Source organism: Megascapheus bottae, unplaced genomic scaffold (genome assembly GCF_031878675.1).
Source record: "Megascapheus bottae isolate mThoBot1 unplaced genomic scaffold, mThoBot2.hap1 HAP1_SCAFFOLD_58, whole genome shotgun sequence".
In the NCBI taxonomy this organism is placed as follows: Eukaryota; Metazoa; Chordata; class Mammalia; order Rodentia; family Geomyidae; genus Megascapheus; species Megascapheus bottae.
In genome coordinates, this window is record NW_028327477.1 from 473,932 (window position 1) to 493,457 (window position 19,526).

At 41.3% G+C, this 19,526-nt stretch overlaps 1 long non-coding RNA gene across 1 annotated transcript; it reads left to right on the forward strand.

The window, feature by feature from the left end:
* Nucleotides 1–7,178: 7,178 nt before the first annotated feature.
* LOC150039783 (uncharacterized) lies at nucleotides 7,179–9,020 on the forward strand. Its single transcript, XR_016534235.1, has 2 exons — nucleotides 7,179–7,317; nucleotides 8,785–9,020. It is a non-coding gene; the product is annotated as an uncharacterized LOC150039783 (long non-coding RNA).
* The last annotated feature ends 10,506 nt before the right edge of the window (nucleotides 9,021–19,526 follow it).

Sequence of the window (19,526 nt, forward strand, 5' to 3'; positions counted from 1 at the left end):
CTGGACTTGAAGTTAGGACAAAAGGTGATACACATACACAAGCATCACATTAAAAAAAATCTGGCTTGGCCCAACCCACTGAACTGCCTTTTTATGACCCTACAGAGCACTTTAACGGGACATGTAGCAGGATAATAAGTAGCTTCCAACTTTACTAACCCAGTTCCCACATGGAAGGTGCCTGGGAGCTCTCACTTGGCTCACCCCTATCTGGGTGCTTTCTTCTTCTTGATGGAATTCTATCTTCCCCCCTACACTTCAATTCTTTCCGGATCCAACAGCAACAAGGAGAGTATATGTCTAACTCAACATTTCTGGAAGCACCCAGCCCTTCTTTGCCAGCATGAAGCAAGGCTGGATGTAGGAGTGAAGTCTAGTCACATCCTTTGTAGCTGAGACAACACTGACATCTTGTGGTCTAGAATCCTGTCTGACCCAAGCATCACAGGCCAGAGCAGAACTAGCCCTGCCAGATACACAAGTGGGATTAATTAGTCCTGCATCACCCACACCTTAGTGGTACGCAATCTATAAGACACTCAGATAACCAACAATGTGCACATACTGAAGGATGCAGAAAACACACAGCATCTGACCTGCCATGCCCAGTCTCAACCAAGTCAGTGTGCAATAGATGGGCACCTTCTGAAGGCAGCTAATAAGGAGCATGCAGATGGAAGGCAGTGATCAAAGCACTATCTATAGTCTGGGTGATGTCTGTGAAACCACAGGACAGAGGGATACACAAACATCTCAGGAATAGGATAAGGATTCAGAAGTGACTGTGGGTCAGAATCATAATGATTATATAGTAATCAGTTAAGTGGGAACATATAAGTCCTAATTTCTTTAAAACGTTTTTTTTTATTATCTGCAATCGTACAAAGATATTTGAATTTAACACGTCAGTTGATGAGTACAGTGCACGCTGACCTAAACATCCCTTCCATAGTTCACTCTCATCTCTCCTAATCCCATCCAGCCCCTGCAGTTGTGTGGTTCCATTTTCACATACATTCTAAATATTATAAAGTAAGTGCTAATTTCCCATCCCCACAAAATATATCCAATGTGCAGGTTGAATATCCAGGGAAATAATGCTCATGGTTTGCTTAGGGAGAGGCAATATGAGAAAGGACAAATGAGGGGATTGTCAAAAACCAAAGACCATCTGGAAATAGTCTTAAATGCCAGAATAAAGGGACCAAACTGTACCCAGTAATAAGGAGTCACATAATAAGATGATATTTAAGAAGAAAACGTTAGAGAGGGTCAGGACATGTATTTTCTCTCATCTGTGGTAGTAACATCTAAATCTAAATATATGTGAAAACACATACAGGATCACATGCATAGACACACAAATGTGTTCACTGACGTATGGCCCACACAGTGGAGGCTTTCAATGGTGTAACTCTTTAGAATAACTAACTTACAGATTAGCATAATGAAGCTAGGACATTTTTTAAAGTCAGATGAACAAAGAGAGAAAAGGTGGGAGAATGCAGTCATAATAGTTCATTTATGTAAAACTGAGCCATGTGAATTAAGGAGATGGGTAGGGTTGAGAGAGATGATAAAGAACAATGGGAGGAAAACAATATCAAGCTGCATTGTACTCCCAGATTGGCATCTCCAATTGAAACTCCTTTGCGCAACTACTTAAATAAACGTGTTTTAAAAAGAAGAAAGTATGTGGCAATGATAAATCGTGAACTAGATGCATAGGACAAAGTGATCATCATTCTAATGTCATCAGGGATAATCCCCAGCGGTAAAGACCATAATATGTATTTGGATGATTTTTGGTTTTCTTTATGTTTCTATTTTAATGACTTTATGTTAGCTTTTTAATGCAAGTGTAAGTTGCTTTACATGAAGCAGGTGAACGGTAGAATTTGGAAGCTACTCACTCACTGTGGGGAGTGACTGTGATAGTCATGTTCTTCCATGGGGGAACACCTTTCAAAAAGTCCCATGGGACAAACCAGGCACTAGTGGCTCATCTCCATAATCCTACCTACTCAAGAGCCTGAGATCTGAGGACCAACGTTCAAAGCCAGCCCTGGCAGAAAAATCTACCATCAAAACAGCCAACAGTGGAGCTGTGGCTCAAATGGCAGAGCTCTATCCTTGAGCAAATAAGTGCAGGGATAGCAGCCAGGCCCTGAGTTCAAGCCCCAGGACTGACACCAAAAGAGAGAGAAAGAGACAGAGACAGAGAGACAGAGAGACACACAGAGAGAGAGACAGAGAGACAGGGAGACACAGAGAGACACAGAGACAGATAAAGAGAGAGAGAGAGAGAGAGAGAGAAAGAGAGAGAGAGAGAGAGAGAGAGAGAGAGAGAGAGAGAGAGAGAGAGAGAGAGAGAGAGAGAGAGAGAGAGAAACAAAGAGAGATCCCATAGGGGAAAGACTACATAGAAGAATACATGAGGCTTAGGATCATCACTTTTTTAAATTTTGTTATCATCTTTCAAAGCAAACTGGGCCCAAAAGCCCTACTCCAAACAAGGACAAGAATGATCTCTTGAAGGGAAGTGGGTTTGCCATGAACACAAAAATCCACATGAATTTAGGATTCAAACTCGGCTTTTAATTCACCATTCACAATCCCTTCTTCTTCCTTTCCTATTTCCCAACTGGCAGGGTGAGCAGCAGATCACCAGAATACAAGAGCCTATGGATCCAATAAGGCCAGGCACTATAACAGCAGGTCTGCCATTGTGCAGAGGCCAAGGCAAAGGCTAAAACAAACTGCGAAGATTCATCTGGGGGGAAAAATAGCATCTGGATGCCAGCATTTCAGGCAAAGTGCCAAAGTGTAGATCAGAGACAGGACTCATGCAGGTCCCTATGGCCCTTTCAGGGGTGTCTGTGATGCCAAAACTATTTTCATAATAATACACGGTAAGTGGGGTATTTGCTCCCTTTCCTGCATGACCATATGGTAGGCTTTTCCAGAGGCAACCTGACAGGGTTACCACAACAGATCAAATGAGGCCCCTGAAATGGTTGTTGGACATTCAAACTTTATTCTATTGATTGTACTTGGAAATGAGGACCCAGCCATCTTCTGCCAAGCCGGATATTAAAAAAAGTTACAATGACATACCAAAGTGCCCCCCTTCTTGCCAAGTGTTCATTACAAATGCAATTATTTTTGCATATTTTCATATTTATAACTAATGTGTGGATCTGTTGTTTGAACCAGTTAATAAAAAATGCATTGCAATTTCTCACTTCTAACTCCTAACTGATATAATTGATTTGATACAAGCTACATAGACAAAATAAACCCTTGGGGTATCCCATAACTTTAAGTTGACAAAGGTCCTGACAGCTAGGCACCAGTGGTTCTTGCTAATAATCCTAGCTTCCCAGGAGGCTGAAATCTGGGGATCAAGGTTCAAAGCCAATTCTAGCAGACAAATCTGAGATTCTTATCTCCAATTAATCTGCAAAAAGAAAACCATAAAAAACAAATCATAAAACCCTGAAAGTGGAGCTGTGGTTCAAGTGGTAGAGCACTAGCCTTGAGCAAAAATGTTCAAAGAAAATGCCCAGGCTCTGAGTTTCAAACTCCAGGTCCAGCTTGATAACTTAATTAATCCAGTAATACTAAGGATAATAATTAAGTCAAAATTTATAGCCATAGCATGAAAGCACCTAGACAGAAAGAGAAAAAGACAAAAGTCATCAATTGCTGTGTTTACTTCTGAATGGTGGGTTTATAGGTACATGAGTTTGATTTTTTTATCTGTAGTTCATTATTTTCCATAACAAACATGTGTTGCTTTACTATGAAGAACAGGAAATATGTGAAACCTGACTGTGGGAAAACCCTCCCATACCCCGTTTCCTGTGTACTTCCTGTGGTTCTTCTGCAGAGTGCCAAAGCTTTGCTGCAGAAGGAGGGCAACACAAGCCAGCATTGCTGCAGACATGGGCACCTGGGTTTCCTGTGTCTGTCCTCCTCTTCTCAGCTCGCTCCTCATTTCACCTCAATTTCCTGCAATCCAGACAGGCTACAGAGACTCCACCTTTCCTTCCCCAGACAGTCTGCAATGCTCAGCTCCTCCGCTTCCAAAGCAACACTCAACCTGAAACAAACTGCCAGGTGACAGACAGCTAGGAATGTCAGAAAGCTTTTCCACCTGTATCCTGGCACGAGAAGACAGTGTGCTCTGGGTGCACCTGCCTGAGACAGCAGGACTCTTCCTTCCCTCTTGTCCTCTTAGTGTCCTGCTGTCACAAGTGACACTTGAGCATCTGCACCTGTCGCTCTTTTCTTCCTTTCTCATACACACTTAATCGAGGCTTCCTGTAGGGTCACCCCTCCCCACCTAGAAGATAAGCTCCACTGACAATATATTGAATTCATAGAGGGGATCCCTTATGCCTGATTAGATCCTTTCACTTATCCAGCTATATCTTATCGAGGAGGGGTTCTTGTTACTGAGAACAGTTATTATGTGAGGGGGAACCCAAAATCTAAGCAATGAACCAGTGGTTCATACCTATAATCCTAACTACACAGAAGGCTGCCATCTGAAGATTCCAACTCAAAGCCAGCCCACGCAGACAAATCCAGGAGACTCATCTGTTAACCAGGAAAAAAATAAGCAAAAAATGGAGATGTGGCTCAAGTGGTAGATTGCCAGACTTGAGCAAAAATGCTAAGGGAAAACTCAAGGCCCTGAGTTCAAGCCCCAGTACCGAAAGAAAGAGAGAGACAGAGAGGACATTTAGTGGAAAACAAACTGCCCGAGTGTAAGAACAGACACAAAATTGGTGTGTTTGAGGACGCAAAATGCTAGGAACTAGACTTGCTGCTCAAAGCCAGTGGATGTAAGAGTTTCTTCTATTGTCAAAAGATACTAGTTGTGGGGGGCTGAGAATGTGACTTAGTGGTATAGTGCTTGCTTAGCATGAATGAATTCTATTCCTCAGTACCACGTAGTCAGATAAGGTCGGAAGAGGCACTGTGGCTCAAGTGCTAGCTTTGAGCACAAAGGAGCTTAGGGATAATGCCCAAGCCCTAGATTCAAGGCATAGGACTGACAACAAAAAGGTACTATTGTGTTCCCCCAAAAAACTAGAACTTGGACTAGAGATAAGTGTTAAGGTGCAGAAGAGAGAAGCAGAAACAAAATGCTCTGCCTTAGGAACGGGATGGTACACATACAAGCGTTAGATATATTATCTGCTCAGCCATCAGGAGTGTGTGTGGGGTGTGTGTGTGTGTGTGTGTGTGTGTGTGTGTGTGTGTGTGTGTGTATGAACCAATCCTGGGACTGGAACTCAGAGCTTGGGCAGATGGGTATGAGGTCATGACTTTCAACTGTCCCTGTCCCAGGTTCTGATTCCATTCTTAGAGTCCAGCTTTCACCTGCTTTTGCATTCCATAGGCTTGCAAGAACTAAACCTGATGTATTTTATTTCCCCTTTTTTTGTTAAGGCTGCAGCTTAGTTTCTATTGTGTGCAACTAAAAATGTCCTAAATTACAGAAAGCTTCATTAAAGTTCTAGCCTGAACAAAGAAAACAGGGTTGATTCCAGAACTATTTGGGAGATATAGTCAATAGACACAACATAGATGCTTTGTGAACCAGCCAAGCTCAATTACCCTACCACCTCCACCTTCCCCTTGTAAGGTGTCGCTAAGCACCCATAGTTTCAAATGGGGAATGTGTTGCTGTTCCCTGACCTAGAAACTTCACACCCATAGGCAGGCACCCAGGAAAGCAAAGACAACCAAAGCTTCTTTCTCCTAAGAAGAGAATAAGACTTGGAAAAAAACAGTGAAGTAAGCCAGACCCAAAGAAGAGTAGATTGCATGGTTTCCTCATTTGTAAGAACTAGAATATGTCTATTGTCTTCTTAACAGGGTATCTCAATAACCCAATTGCCTGGCTCACAACACCACATATAATGAAATGTATCCATGAACTCTGAGACATGGAAACTAGAGGTTCTTATTATATCTTGTAAGTAGGGATTTTTTGTTATTGTTGTTTGTGTTTCTCTTAAATTTCTGTAGCCTGTGTATTGCACATAAGTTTATTTGATGTGTGGAAGGGAAAGGGAATCGCAGAAACTGCAGTACAAAGGATGAACTAATGCAACATTGAGACTCACTTGACACTGTGTTGTATATGAGCAGCTTGGAGGAAGGGGAATAGGGAGAGGCAAGTGGGAAAAAATGAGGGATGGGGTAACAGTGCTCAAAAAAATGTATTCAATATTTGTGTAACTGAAAGTCCCCTGCTCATCACTTTTTCTAAAAAAAAATTAAAGAAGAGAACAAAGAGCCATGGCCTCTGCCTCAATACAGACAACAGATGGAGCTAAGCGTCAAGAGCTCATGCCTGGAATATTACCTTCTCAGAGAGCTGAGACTTGAGATTTCAGTTCAGAACTAGCCCAGACACATGAATGTGTGAGACTCTTATCTGCAATTAGCCAACAAAATTAAAACGAAAATGGAGCTGGGGTTTATGTGGTAGAATAAGCTATCCTTAAGCCCAAGAGCTAAGAGCCAGTGTCCAGGCATTGAGTTCAAGCCCGAGTAGCAGCACAGCACTGGAAAAGGATCAGGAGGGGAAAGAGGAGGAGGAAGAGGAGGAGGAGGAGGAGGAGAAGCAGGAGAAAGAGGAGGAGGAGGAGAAAGAGGAGGAGAGAGAAGAGGATAGAAGATAGTTAGATAACCACCCAGATAGGGTTCTAGAAGAACACCGAGATGACATCCGTGTCTTTGTTGCTTCTGGGAGGTGCCAAGCTGTCATAAACACAAGCACCACCACTGCCAAGGACAGAAAGAGACAGCAGGAGCTCTGGGCCCTCAGGGTTGCAGCTGGCCCAGAGACATCTGCACTCCTCCATCTTTGCCTTCCATGAATGTAAATGTCACTCCAAAGTCATTTCTCCCTTCAATTAGAAACTTTCTTATTCTCATTTTCTCTGCCAAGTCCAGAAGCCTGAGAATTTTTCCATTAAATATATATATTTAACTCAGATTTTAGATTTGTTCCAGATTTTTGTCTATTTCATAAAAAGAGAAGAGGGCTCCTCCTGATTCTGTGGTGGCATAACTCAGAGTGGGCACGTTCTGGAAATAAACTCCAAACTAAAGAGAGATGGAGTTTTTCCCAAGATACATAAAGTCCTGCCAGTTCTGGGCCCAAATCCGCATCTCAAGATGAACAGGACAGTTGTGTCAAAGCCTGAATAGAGCACTTGAAGAAGTTCATTCATTCCTAAAGCATCTTCCCCAAGCCCCCTGTCTTGCGTCCTCTGGATTTCTGAGCAGAAGGTACCTCAGTGGCAACCAAGAAAAGATGCCTGCATCCACTCCTACAAGAACACAGTAGGGCTGCTGCAGAATTTCACCCCTAAGATTTAGGAATAATCCATACATAAATGTTCCTCCTCACCAGCAGGGAACTCTTTTTATTGGTTTTTGTTCTGGACCTGGGGCTTAAACTCAACGACTGAGTTTTTTTGTTGTTCAAGGCTAGCACTCTCCCGTTTGAGCCATAGAACAATTTCTGGATTTTTAAATGGTTAACTGGAGATAAAATAAAATAAATCTCACAGACTTTCTTACCCAGGCTGGCTTCGAAACACAATTCTCAGATCTCATGAAGTTGCTAAGATTAGAGGCATCACTTTTTATGTTTGCAAAAGTCAATCTTTCTCTCTCCACTGGTTCCAAATGGGCTAAGCTACAAGGCCAGTTATTGTTTGTGCAGAAATTATCTCCCTCTCTTTTCTCCCAAAACACTTTTCTAGCTGATGTTCTGTGTTTTTTTGTTTTTGTTTTTGTTTTTTAGAACATCCTCAAAGCTCAGAGGAGAAGTGATGGCTCTTTAGAGAGCCACAGTTCCCAAGGAGGAGTGTGCTGGCTTCCTGATGGTGCTTCTTTGTTCTGTGGAGCTGTACATTCTTTGGCCTCCCTGGGAATGCAGAAAGCTTCTCAGGCTGGTGGCAGCTCTTTTTTAATTTCTCTGCTGCAAATCCTTTCCCTTCCACCCTCACTGAGGTTTATTGAGCCCTCATTTGTCCTAGACACGCCATCGTTCGCACTTTTATGACATCGTTGTTTCTGTCCACTCTAGCACAGTTGAGTTTTTAGGACTCAAAATGTCTTTCACTTCCCACTACCACCAAGGAGAAAAAGCCACATAAAAAAAGGTTCACACAATGCACGTCCAGCTTTGTCCAGAAATGGTCAAAATGGCATTGTAGAGTCAGCCACAAACTGGTAAAGAAAAAGAAACTAAAGACAGGGTCCAAATTTCAAAAACTTAGCTCAAAACTAGTCCCCTACTCACCATGATGCATTGGTCAAGGCCTGTAATCGTAGCTGCTCAGGAGGCTCAGATCTGAGGATCACACTTCATAGCCAGCCCAAGCAGAAAAATCCTTAAGACCCTAACTCCAAAGAATCATCAAAAAGCTAGAAATGAAGCGGTTGCTCAAGTGATAGAGCACCAGCCTTGAACAGCAGAGTTGAGGGACAGTACCTAGGTCCTAAGTTCAAGTCCTGGTACTGACAATAAATAAATAAATATTTCCTAATGAGAAACTAACTTCTTTTCTGATGAAGATATGTCCCCATACATAACCACTTCCGTTTAGACAGTCAAAAGGCCTGTACTTATTTTATATCCTGTAGTATTTTGAGAGGTGACACTTTCTCCCATTTCCCCACTGTACCTAAATAGGTGCCATGCTGAGTCCACTGCTCACTAGCTGTTTGTCCCCTTTCTCTCTCCAGAGGACACCAGGAAGGGACCAAGACCTTTCCCCAGAGGCTGAAATGAAACAACCCCTGATGAAGATTACCTGCTCCAGAAACACAAGTCCTCCAGGAGAAGAGCTAGACTAAATAAACAGACAAGCTGGTGACACTGGCTCACCAGCACACAATTTACAGGAGCCCTGCCCCAAAAATCAGTATTAATATATATTACATATGTATGCAATACAGTAGAACAAAAAATATTCTCTTAAGACAGATTGTATGCTTGTTTCTGTTGCAAAAAGGGGATTGTTTTCATGTACAGAACATCACATAGCATCTTAGCAAATTTTGGATTGTCTCCTCATTCATAGTTTCCTTGTCTTTCTGAAAGGCTTTACTTACACTCCCTGAGGAGCAAGATAACTCATTGAGAGACATTTACAGACTGTGGCTGAAGACATATTTAAAAGTTTCTTTCCCCTGGCATTTATCTGTGCAGCATATTTCTTTGTTGCCTGAGCTGCTTGTTTATCGCCTTAGCTATTTGTTTGTTCGTGGAGGAGAGTGCCATTTTGTGAAATGACATCTTAAATTTAAATCTTAGAGAGAAAATACCACTCCCTTTTGTCTGGATTCATGGTTTTCAAGATGTCAGTGTCACTGCCAGCTGCAAACATCTGTCTGCCCACTGACTTTGGGCTGAAAGGTCACCCAGAGTTATGCCACTTGGTTTTCCTGGGGGCGAGTAGGGGTTCTCAAGTTGTACAACAGACAGGCCAGCCCCCAAAAACACAAAGGAGGAAGAAGAAAGAAGAACTGTGTGTGTGTGTGTGTGTGTGTGTGTGTGTGTGTGTGTGTGTGTATGTGTGTGTGTGATACATAGTGTGTGGTATATGTATGGCATGTATAGTGTATGTGATGCATGTGGTGTGTGTGTGTGTGTATGGTTTGTGTGTACATAGGATGAGCAAATGTAAGTGAAAACATGTGCAGGAATATGAGTATTGTATATGTGGTGTGCAAATATGTTGGGTGTGTGTATACAATGTATGTTTATATATCACATATGTGAGTGATGTGCTAGTAATATAGCAACTATCACTTGATTTCCCCCTTCTCCTCCATGTTAATGTTGTACCTTGCCATCGACCTTTAAATATATAGAGATATGTTTCATATATACTATATATTATAATATGTAAATATTATATGTATTAGAAATTTATAGATATTTAACATTTAGCAAGGATGAGATAACTTTATGGTGAATATGGAGATTCCCGTCACATGTTATTCTCATTTTGTCAAATGGTTTCAGAATAAGTCCAGTGTATCTCAGTGGCTCTGTCCAGTTCTATAATCTGAAGCTTCTCTCTGCTGAGTCCTGGGGAGTGATTGGGGATCCGAGGATCGCCGCCTCCGTGGTCAGGTGGAGCTCCCTTTTGTCTTCATCATCTACCCTGGAGAAGATGGATGTGATTACACACAGGCCTCGCTCCCTGCCGAGACCCTGATGGGCAGCTCCTACCCCAACACCAGGCTTACTTGATTGTGAGCTTGCAGTGCATTGGGCAAAGGTTTGTTTAGTTTGCAGGCCATTTGAGTGAAATGGGCCCGGCTCGACACACAAGGCCAGATGCTCTCTCAAGGGTTGTCGATGTAATATCACTCCGAGTGCTCTCCCTCCTATCTGCGTTCTTACCCTTTGCTCCATCTTGCTTCAGGCCTGGCACAGGTGAGACACCTGCCATTGCTGACAATCTCTGCTGAAGTGGTTGATAATGGAGTTTGGTGTCAGGATGGACAGTGTGTGGGAGAGGGAAAGACTTTAGGCAGAATAGAAGACTTCCTGCCCTGTCAGCATGACCTAACGCCATGTTAGGGTCAGATGCATGAAGGACAATGAAAGGTAGATATACCGATGTGTGGGCTTCCTCACCAGACTCCTTGCTCCTCCTAAGAAACACAAGGGAGCGGCTGCTTTGTGAGCGATGCTGTTAGGAGGAACTTCTGCCAGCAGAATCTGACAGTAGCTGAGGTTTCTGTGTCAAAAGTGCCTCAGGAGAAGTACATGGCCTCTATCTCTTGAAGTCTTTGCCTGGAGCTGTCAGCCACAGGCTTTTACTGAGAAAAAAATTGTGGGGTCTAGCAGGCACGAGACCCAGGAACAGAGGTAGCTCTAGTAAGAGTGCTTCCTGTAGTTGGAGGTAGTCCTGCCAGGAAGCTGAAACCACACCGAGATTTCTCTACAGACATTTCTTTGCATGCCATGGACCATATAGTAAGTTTCTTGGGGAGTTGAGTTGGTGTTTATATGTTTCCAGAAGTCCTATCTGTCAACAAGCACTCTTGGCTTCTACCTGGGAGGTGTTGTCTGCCCAGAGGGCAGGAAGAAGTGCCGGGGGGGGGGGGGAGGGGGTAGGCAAACAAGCACTGGTAACTCCATTATGCATGCCCCCCCAAACATCATTGATTTCATCCTTTTCAGAGTAGAACCTACACATAGCATGTATGTACACCACACACAACACACAAGACCATACATGAATATTACATAGGATAAATCATGGACAAAACCCACATCAGCTCTACTCTTGCCAATGGACTCCTGAGCCTCTCACCTTCAAGCTCAGATAACCCTGTGGTTCCTGTGCTACTACATTCTACCCTACATTCTGAAACTGAGACCTTGATTTTGTCATTAAGAAATCACTTATTTGGTTTAAATGATGGTAGTGACAGATGGGAATTGAACGGAGAATGTGGGTGCTGTCACTGTGCTTTTTTTAAAAAAAAAGGAAATTTATTGTTACTATAAATGGGATACGCAAAGCAGTTACAGTTACATAAATCAGGTAATGAGTGCACATCTTGTTGGATAATACTCCTTGTGCTTTTTTACTTTTTCTTTTTTTCTTCTTTTTTTTTGCCTAAGGCTAGTGTTCTACCACCGAGCCACAGCACCACTTCCAGCCCTTTTGGTGATGAATTGGAGGTAAGAGTCTTCTGGGCTTTCCTGTTCAGATTGGCTTTAATCCTCAGATCAAAGACTCCTGAGTAGCTAGGATTACATGTGTGAGCCAACAGCACCTGGCTGGATTTTTTTTTCTAATGCTTACATTCGGCAAAATAAAAGGGGCATCACCCAAGCTTGGTATGTAAGATTTATTTTTAGGAATCTATCCTTCTGCAGATCAGATCTGAGAATTTCCAATACAATAAAAATTGTGTGGCGGGGGGGTTCGGGAGATTGGTCTAATGGTAGAGTACTTGCCTAGCATGCACGAAGACCAGGGTTCAATTCCTCCATACCACATACATAGAAAAAAGCCAGAGGTGGTACTGTGGCTCAAGTGGTAGAGCTCTAGCTTTGAGAAAGTCCAAGGACAGTGCTCAGGCCCTGAGTTCAAGCCCAAGACTGGCAAAAAGAAAATGTATGTGGACTTGAACTACTACAGTCATGGCCAGAAACTGCAAGCTGACAGTCAGCTGGTTGCGTGCTCTAGGGTACATTTGCTGTTTCTATCATAAGAAGGGAACATGTTTTCACTTATTTATGGGAAATTTTTAGCTAAACTTCTCAGATTCTTTTGCCTAATTTACGTGTAGATATGATCTCAACTTTTTGCCCAGGTATAAAAGAAACTCTTTCTATAAAAGGGACAAATAAAACATTGGAAATGCAGGGAGTCAGCCACTGTCCCACACATAGAGGAGGAGCTCCAACCTACACATATTGGTCATGGAATGTCCAGTCTCAGAATAACAACCATTTTCCTGCCAAATTTATTGAATCTCTAATAAAGGGGAGACATGGCATTTAATCTGTTTTCATTTTCAGAGAGCTGGATATCCCCAGGGCTGGAAACATTGCTACATTGCTGCTTGAATGAAATCATAGCAAGACTCACATCACTGATGTGTTGTTACTTGGTGCTGTTTAACTTCAGTGGAGGAAGAAGGGACCGGATGGGGGGATGAAGGGAGGATGAGGGGAAATTAACAGAATAAGAGAAAGGAAGTCAAAGAGTAGAGGGAAAAAAGATGGGAGAGGAGGGATGGACAAGAAAAAAGGAAAGAAAACCACGAAAAAAGGAGGAAGGACTCACCTCACTTCTAGGGTTCTTCAGTAATCTAAGTGGTAATACAGATTGCGAAGGAAAGTCCTATCCACTGAGTGGAGACCTGTAGAACACCACGGATCAATTGAACATCAAGGACCCTCTGAGGTAGGTGTTAGCATTGTAGTTCATAGATAGAAATGTCAGGTTTGATTTATCCAAGGTCACCCAGCTAGTCAGAGGCAACATCAGAACCCGTTTCCATTCTATCTCAAGGCATACCACTGCATTGACAGAGTGTCACCTGCACAGTTCAAAATGGCCTAGTTCATAAAACAGAGTCAATATATACCAGGCAATTAAGGCTCCAACCTTACTGTTACTTTTATGTTGGGAAAAAATATAGTGTTTTGAAGCTTTGAAATGATACCCTGTTAGGAACAAAGGATATACAGGTAATTCCCCAGTCCCCAGGGTCCTGACAACCCACACAATGACAACAGAAAAGAAAGTCTAAGCTAATACTTTCTTATTAGCGAGGACCGTGTCAAAACTCCACAGAGTAGATGTCTAATAATTCCAATTCCAATATCTGACTTAAGGTTGAGCCCAAGCCGGTCTTCCAATTACTTCATATGTTATAAGGCAAATCTATGTCACAAAGCAAATCCAATAGCCAATGAGATGAAATTTTTTTTCCTCCGGAGACATTTTCCAGCTTCTAAATGAAGAAAATTGTAAACTAGTCTGTCAGTCTGTTGCAATCAACCATGAGTTAATGTGCCTGGTCTGTGCACATCGACGGCTACTCTTCATGGAAGAGAAATAACCAGACAACATTCAGTATCTCCTAGTAGCAGTCACCTATCACCTTTGCTAACAAATCTCCTCTGAATCCCATACTGCCTTTGGATCTATTTACAGGGAACACAAGGACAGGAACATGTAATCAATGATTGTTTCTCTTATTATTGTCTGGTCATCATGCAATGACCACCCTCAGGTGATACAGAGGAACTCTCTACAATATACACTGGAGTGTAATTGGAAAGTGCCAAAGGAGATTTCCCACTTTGCACATTGCCATTAGTGAATGATGACCCTGCCAGCAAAGCAACAAGGTGCAATAGATGTTCCTCCTCCCTCAAAGGAAACCTAAGAAAGCTGTGAGTAGAGAAAAAAGCTTAGTACATGCAAATATAGCTGGGTGATTGTCCTATACCACATTAATATTGGCTTCTTTTAATAGAATTAGGAACTAAAACCTAAAGACACCTGTGCAGATGAAGGTGAGCCACAGAGAAGCAACACAGAGAGTTGGTTTTTATGTATGTATGTATTATGTATGTATGTGTTTATTTATTTTCATCATCAGGGTGATGTACAGAAATGCTACAGTTACATATGTAAGGTAGTGAGTTTATGTCATCTCAAACATGCTTATTCCCTCCCCTGTTTTTCTCCCACTTTCCCTCTCTCCCTAGCCCCCAGCCAAGTTGTAAAGTTCATTTCCAACGTACTGTCTTGTATCACTGTTGACACTAGTTCACCCTTTGTCTCACCATTTTGTTGGTTCCCTTGTCACTGTATGTGATTTTGGCACCTGGTATATTGTCTATATGGTTATTTGAATTAGGGAAGGAAAGGGAAACAACAGGGACAGTTTTGATTGGAATATTCTGGCATTATGAAGCAAATACCGTAGCTGGATGGTGGGAGATACAGATGCACCCAATTTATTCTACTCCTCAGTGGTGGGTAAGTTCAACATTCTTTGGTCACATGGAAGGACAGCAAGATTATTGGAGGAGCCAGTCTGCCTTGCCATGAGAAACTCACTCCCACTAGAATCACCAGCATCATGAACTCCACTGTCCGGGCAGCACTTCCTCTACATGAAGCTGATGGGTATGAAGATAGATTCACAAGCACTGGGTGACCAGGATCCAGCCAGCAGGATAAACTACAGATAACAACTGTCCAGGAGTTTTCCCTATTTTAAGTCTTCTTTCTCTGCAAATCAAACTTGTTGGCAAACGTATGTAGTCATTCTTTCTGCTCTCCTCAGCTCAATCTACAGATCAGTGTTCTGCCTTGTGACTGCCAGAATGTTAAACACTCAGTCTCTGTTGCATGTATGTAATTGTTCATGTCAGCAAACCTTGGGATTTATAGTATGAGAGAAAGAAGACCCAGAATGAGGTTAACAAAGGTGAACCTCCTTCAGTGAGGTTGGCAAAGGTGAAATAAGAATCCAGAATTCAAACTGAAAATATCACTAGAAATTCATGATACATTTCAGTGAAAAATGGGTATGTGTTTCCTACCTCTGTTTGCTCCCAATGTCTAGAAATAATAGTCAACTCCACACCAATGAGCATCTATAGTTCTCTGCGGATTATCTCCAAATGCCATTTTCTATGAAAGGAGCCAGATTCCTAGGAGACATGACACATTCTAGATAGAGCAAGGCACAAGGAAGATGAATGTACCCCATCAGGAACCTAGAAGTCCGTTGGGCTAAGTTTTCCTGTGCTAAGATATGACCATTTTAATATCAATAAGGAGAACAGTTACAACAAGTTGAAACATATCAAGTATGAGAGTATGACAAGTTGATATAACTATCAGATGAGCTTCAACACACAAGTTCATGGTGATATGTAGTAGAAGAAAATAAAAGCCATTGACTATCTTTGGAAGACATTACAGCATTCACTTATTGCTTTGAATAAAGAGAATCAGTCGTCCATTCTCCTTTCTACTTTAACTACATGGCAGAGTAATTTAATAGCCAAGGAGGTGAAATGTCCCTTTGTAGACATTTTCTAGCTTAGACATGAAGAAGTTGGTAAACTAGAGTGTTAGCATGTTGCAAACAACTAATCAAGGAAGAAAAACAATCTGGTATTACATGTCTCCTAATAAAAGCTACCCAACAAATTTCCCTGAGTCTGGTGTTGCTGCTAGATCTATTAAACATACTACACAGATCAGGTGATCAGTCCCATGAGGATGGTCACAGCCAAACAGACTGGAAACTGCTACAAGAGGGATAGTCAAGTTTCTTTCGTAATGAAATATTGTGAATATAAAATGGTGACTCAATCTTCAGCTGTAAGGTTTCATTGCATTCTAACTCAAATAAGTTCCAAAAAAATTAAAATAAAAATCACCTGACAGACACCACCTCATACCTATATTCCTAACCATTCCAGGGGCTGAGCTCTGAAGATTACAGTTCAAAGGTAGCCTGAGCAGGAAAGTTCATAAGACTCTGATCTCCAAGTAAGCATTAAAAAGTAAATAAAGGGCCGGGAGCATGGCCTAGCAGTAGCATGCTCACCTTGCATACACGAAGCCCTGTGTTTGATTTCCCCATTACCACATACACAGAAAAAGCCAGAAGTGGTGCTATGGTTCAAGTAGCAGAGCACAAGCCTTGAGCAAAAAGTGTCCAAGTACAGTGCCCGGGCCCTAAGTTAAAGCCCCACAACTTAAAATAAATAAATCTCAAATGGTACAGAGCTACTCTTGAGAGGGGGGGAAAAAGACCTCAGGGACAGTATCCAGGAATTCAAGTCCTTAGTCTAGCACCAAAATAAACAAAAAAAGTCACTTGTTTATTAAACATCCCAAGAAATGAAAATATTCATTAACCTCTGATAAAAAATGATTATTCAGTTCTTAAATATTATATCTATATACATGTAAATTATTTGGTGTAATACTTATTTTAGTAGTTACTTCATAAATCAAATCTTTTACATGAGATTTGTTTAAAAATAAACCTGGAGAAACAAATGAATAAAAGTTGGATAATGAGGCCGGGAGCATGGCCTAGTGGTAGAGTGCTTGCCTAGCATGCACAAAGCCCTGGATTCAATTCCTCAGTATCATATACATAGAAAAATCTGGAAGTGGTGCTGTGACTCAAGTGGCAGGGTGCTGGCCTCGAGAACGCTCAAGGACAATGCCTGAGCCCTGAATTCAAGCCCTAGGACTAGTAAAAACAAAAGATGGACAACGAGTACACAAAAGGCGCCTCCTCACTTGTGTTTGTATGAGTTTCAAAGCGGCTGAGATCTGAGGATCATGATTCAAAAACCAGGCTGGCAGGAAAGTCTGTGACTCTTTATCTCAAAATAACCACCAAAAAAAACCAAAAAGCAACAAAAGTGGAACTGTGACTCAAGTGAAAGAATACAAGCCTTGTAAAGTTTAGAGACAGTGCTCAGGCCCTACCTTCAAGCCCCAGAATTAGTACCCCTCAAAATAAAGATTTCATAATAAACAATTTTCAAATATTTTTAAATAATCTCATATACATCAGTTGCAAAAATACAACGTATTTCTTTTTTATTATCTTTTTTATTGTAATTAATAAAAGGGTTACATGATATTTGCCAGATAGAAGGTGCATTAATTCTCATATATTGATACCCTTTCACATGTCTTGGTACCCATTACCCTCCCCTCCAACACCCCCCGCCCCCCCATCTTGGTTTTCCCCCCTTCCCTATCCAATTTCAAATAACCAAATACAAATAAATCCAATATATCAGATAACAAAGTGAGATACTGCAACAATATGAGATAACCAAGGGACAGCACAAGAGATGAGAGATAACATAGTATATTAAGGACAACAATCATTCATTATATGGCTTTTGTTTCAATATCCTGGAGGTCTTTTCAATTAGCTTCCTACTATGTGGCCTTATGTATCAAGGTTTTGCTCTGTTGCAGATCTCTGCTAGTAGAGCCCAAGGTTTCTATTGATTATGACAAATGAGGGAAACCATTGAGCCTAAATTCTTTTGAGTCTGGCTTACTTCACTTAATATGATTTTTTTCTAAGACTTTCCATTTCCTAACAAATGGGTCGATGTCATTTTTTTCTGACAGCAGCATAGAATTCCATTGTGTACAAATACCACAACTTGTTGATCCACTCATCAACTGAGGGACATCTAGGTTGGTTCCATATTTTTGCTATGGTGAATAATACTGCAATGAACATTGTTGTGGTAGAATACAACGTATTTCTAAACATAAATATTTGGTAAGGCACATTTCCCATTCATAGTCATCTAATCTAAAAATTTCCCTCTTATTTGAATTTCTTTACTTGATTAGCATATTCCATGACTCCTCCCTTCAACATCTATTGAAAATACTTTCCTAATCTGTGGATCTTCCCATAAAACAAAACACCTTCCAAATGCCCACCCCCAGCTTGTTCCTAACCGAGACTCCCCAATCTAGAAGAATTATAACTGACATCATTACAAGTAAATTTATATTTCACTAAATAAAATTAATAGAGAGAATGATTGGAATAGGAGTTGCATGCCAACTTTACTGCAGTATAAAGTTCAGTATAAAGTTACCTAATAACCAAATAAACATATATACAATATATCTGATAACAAGGTAAGATACTGTAACCATATGAGATAACCAAGGGACAGCAAAAGAGATCAGAGATAACAAAGTACATTAAGGCCAACCATCACACATTATATGGATAGGGAAGAGGGAAACCAGTATAGGAAAGGGGGAAAAGAAGATGAGGGGCTGAGGTGGGGGTGGGGAAATGGGGACCAAAACATGAGAAAGGGTATCAATGTTTGTGAAGTAATGCACCTTCTATCTGGCGAATATAATGTAACCCTTCTATTAATTACAATAAAAATAAATGTAAAAAAAAACAGTTACCTATAGCAGAAGGTCTTCCAAAAGAGTAAGATAATTAGAAACATTGAAAAGAGGCATATCTGTAAACAGAAGTTGGCTGTGGAAATGGGAATGGGACAATGATAAAGAAAATGAACTCCCTATCAAACAGAATCCACACACAATGCCTAGGCTACAGGCATAATAGCCAGAAGGACAGGGCATGAAGAATGATGAGAAATCTGAGTGGACTCACAGATAGGTCACCAAGTGTCAGGAAGTGGGTGGCTACCATAGTGGAAAGCCCACCAAGACTATGACATCACCATCGGCAATCTTTCTCTCTCTGCTTGCGGTTTAAACCTGAAACCCTGGCACTGATGCTGCATACTTGCCCTTCTACATGGTCTACTCAGCAATGGGATCCACCCTTGACCTTCTATTCTGCATCTTGAAGAAACCAATTGTTATAAATTTCTTGCTATACAACCTATTTGTATCTCATTATCATTTGTATAAATCGCAGTAGTGAAGAGAGGGTTTAAATAGACAGGTTCAATAAACCCATAGAACTAGCCTCTAAAGATCAAAGCTATACACTATTTACCGTAGCAAAGATATGTAACCAACCCAGATGTCCCTCAGTTGATGAGTGGATTAACAAGACTTGGTATTTATACACAATAGAATTCTATGCTGCTGTCAGAAAGAACAACGCCCCATTTGTAAGGAAAAGGAAAGACTTAGAAAAAATCATATTAAGTGAAGTAAGCCCAGACTCAAAGGAACATAGGCTCAATGGTTTCCCTCATTTGTCATAATCAGTAGAAACTTTGGGCTCTCCTAGCAGAGATTTACAATAGAGCAAAACCTAGATACATAAGGCCATATAGTATGATGCTAAATGAAAGGAACTCCAAGATACAAAAACAAAACTATATAAGGAGTGATTGTTGTCCTTAATGTACTATGTTATCTCTCATCTCTTTTGCTGTCCCTTGGTTATCTCATATTGTTACAGTATTTTACCTTGTT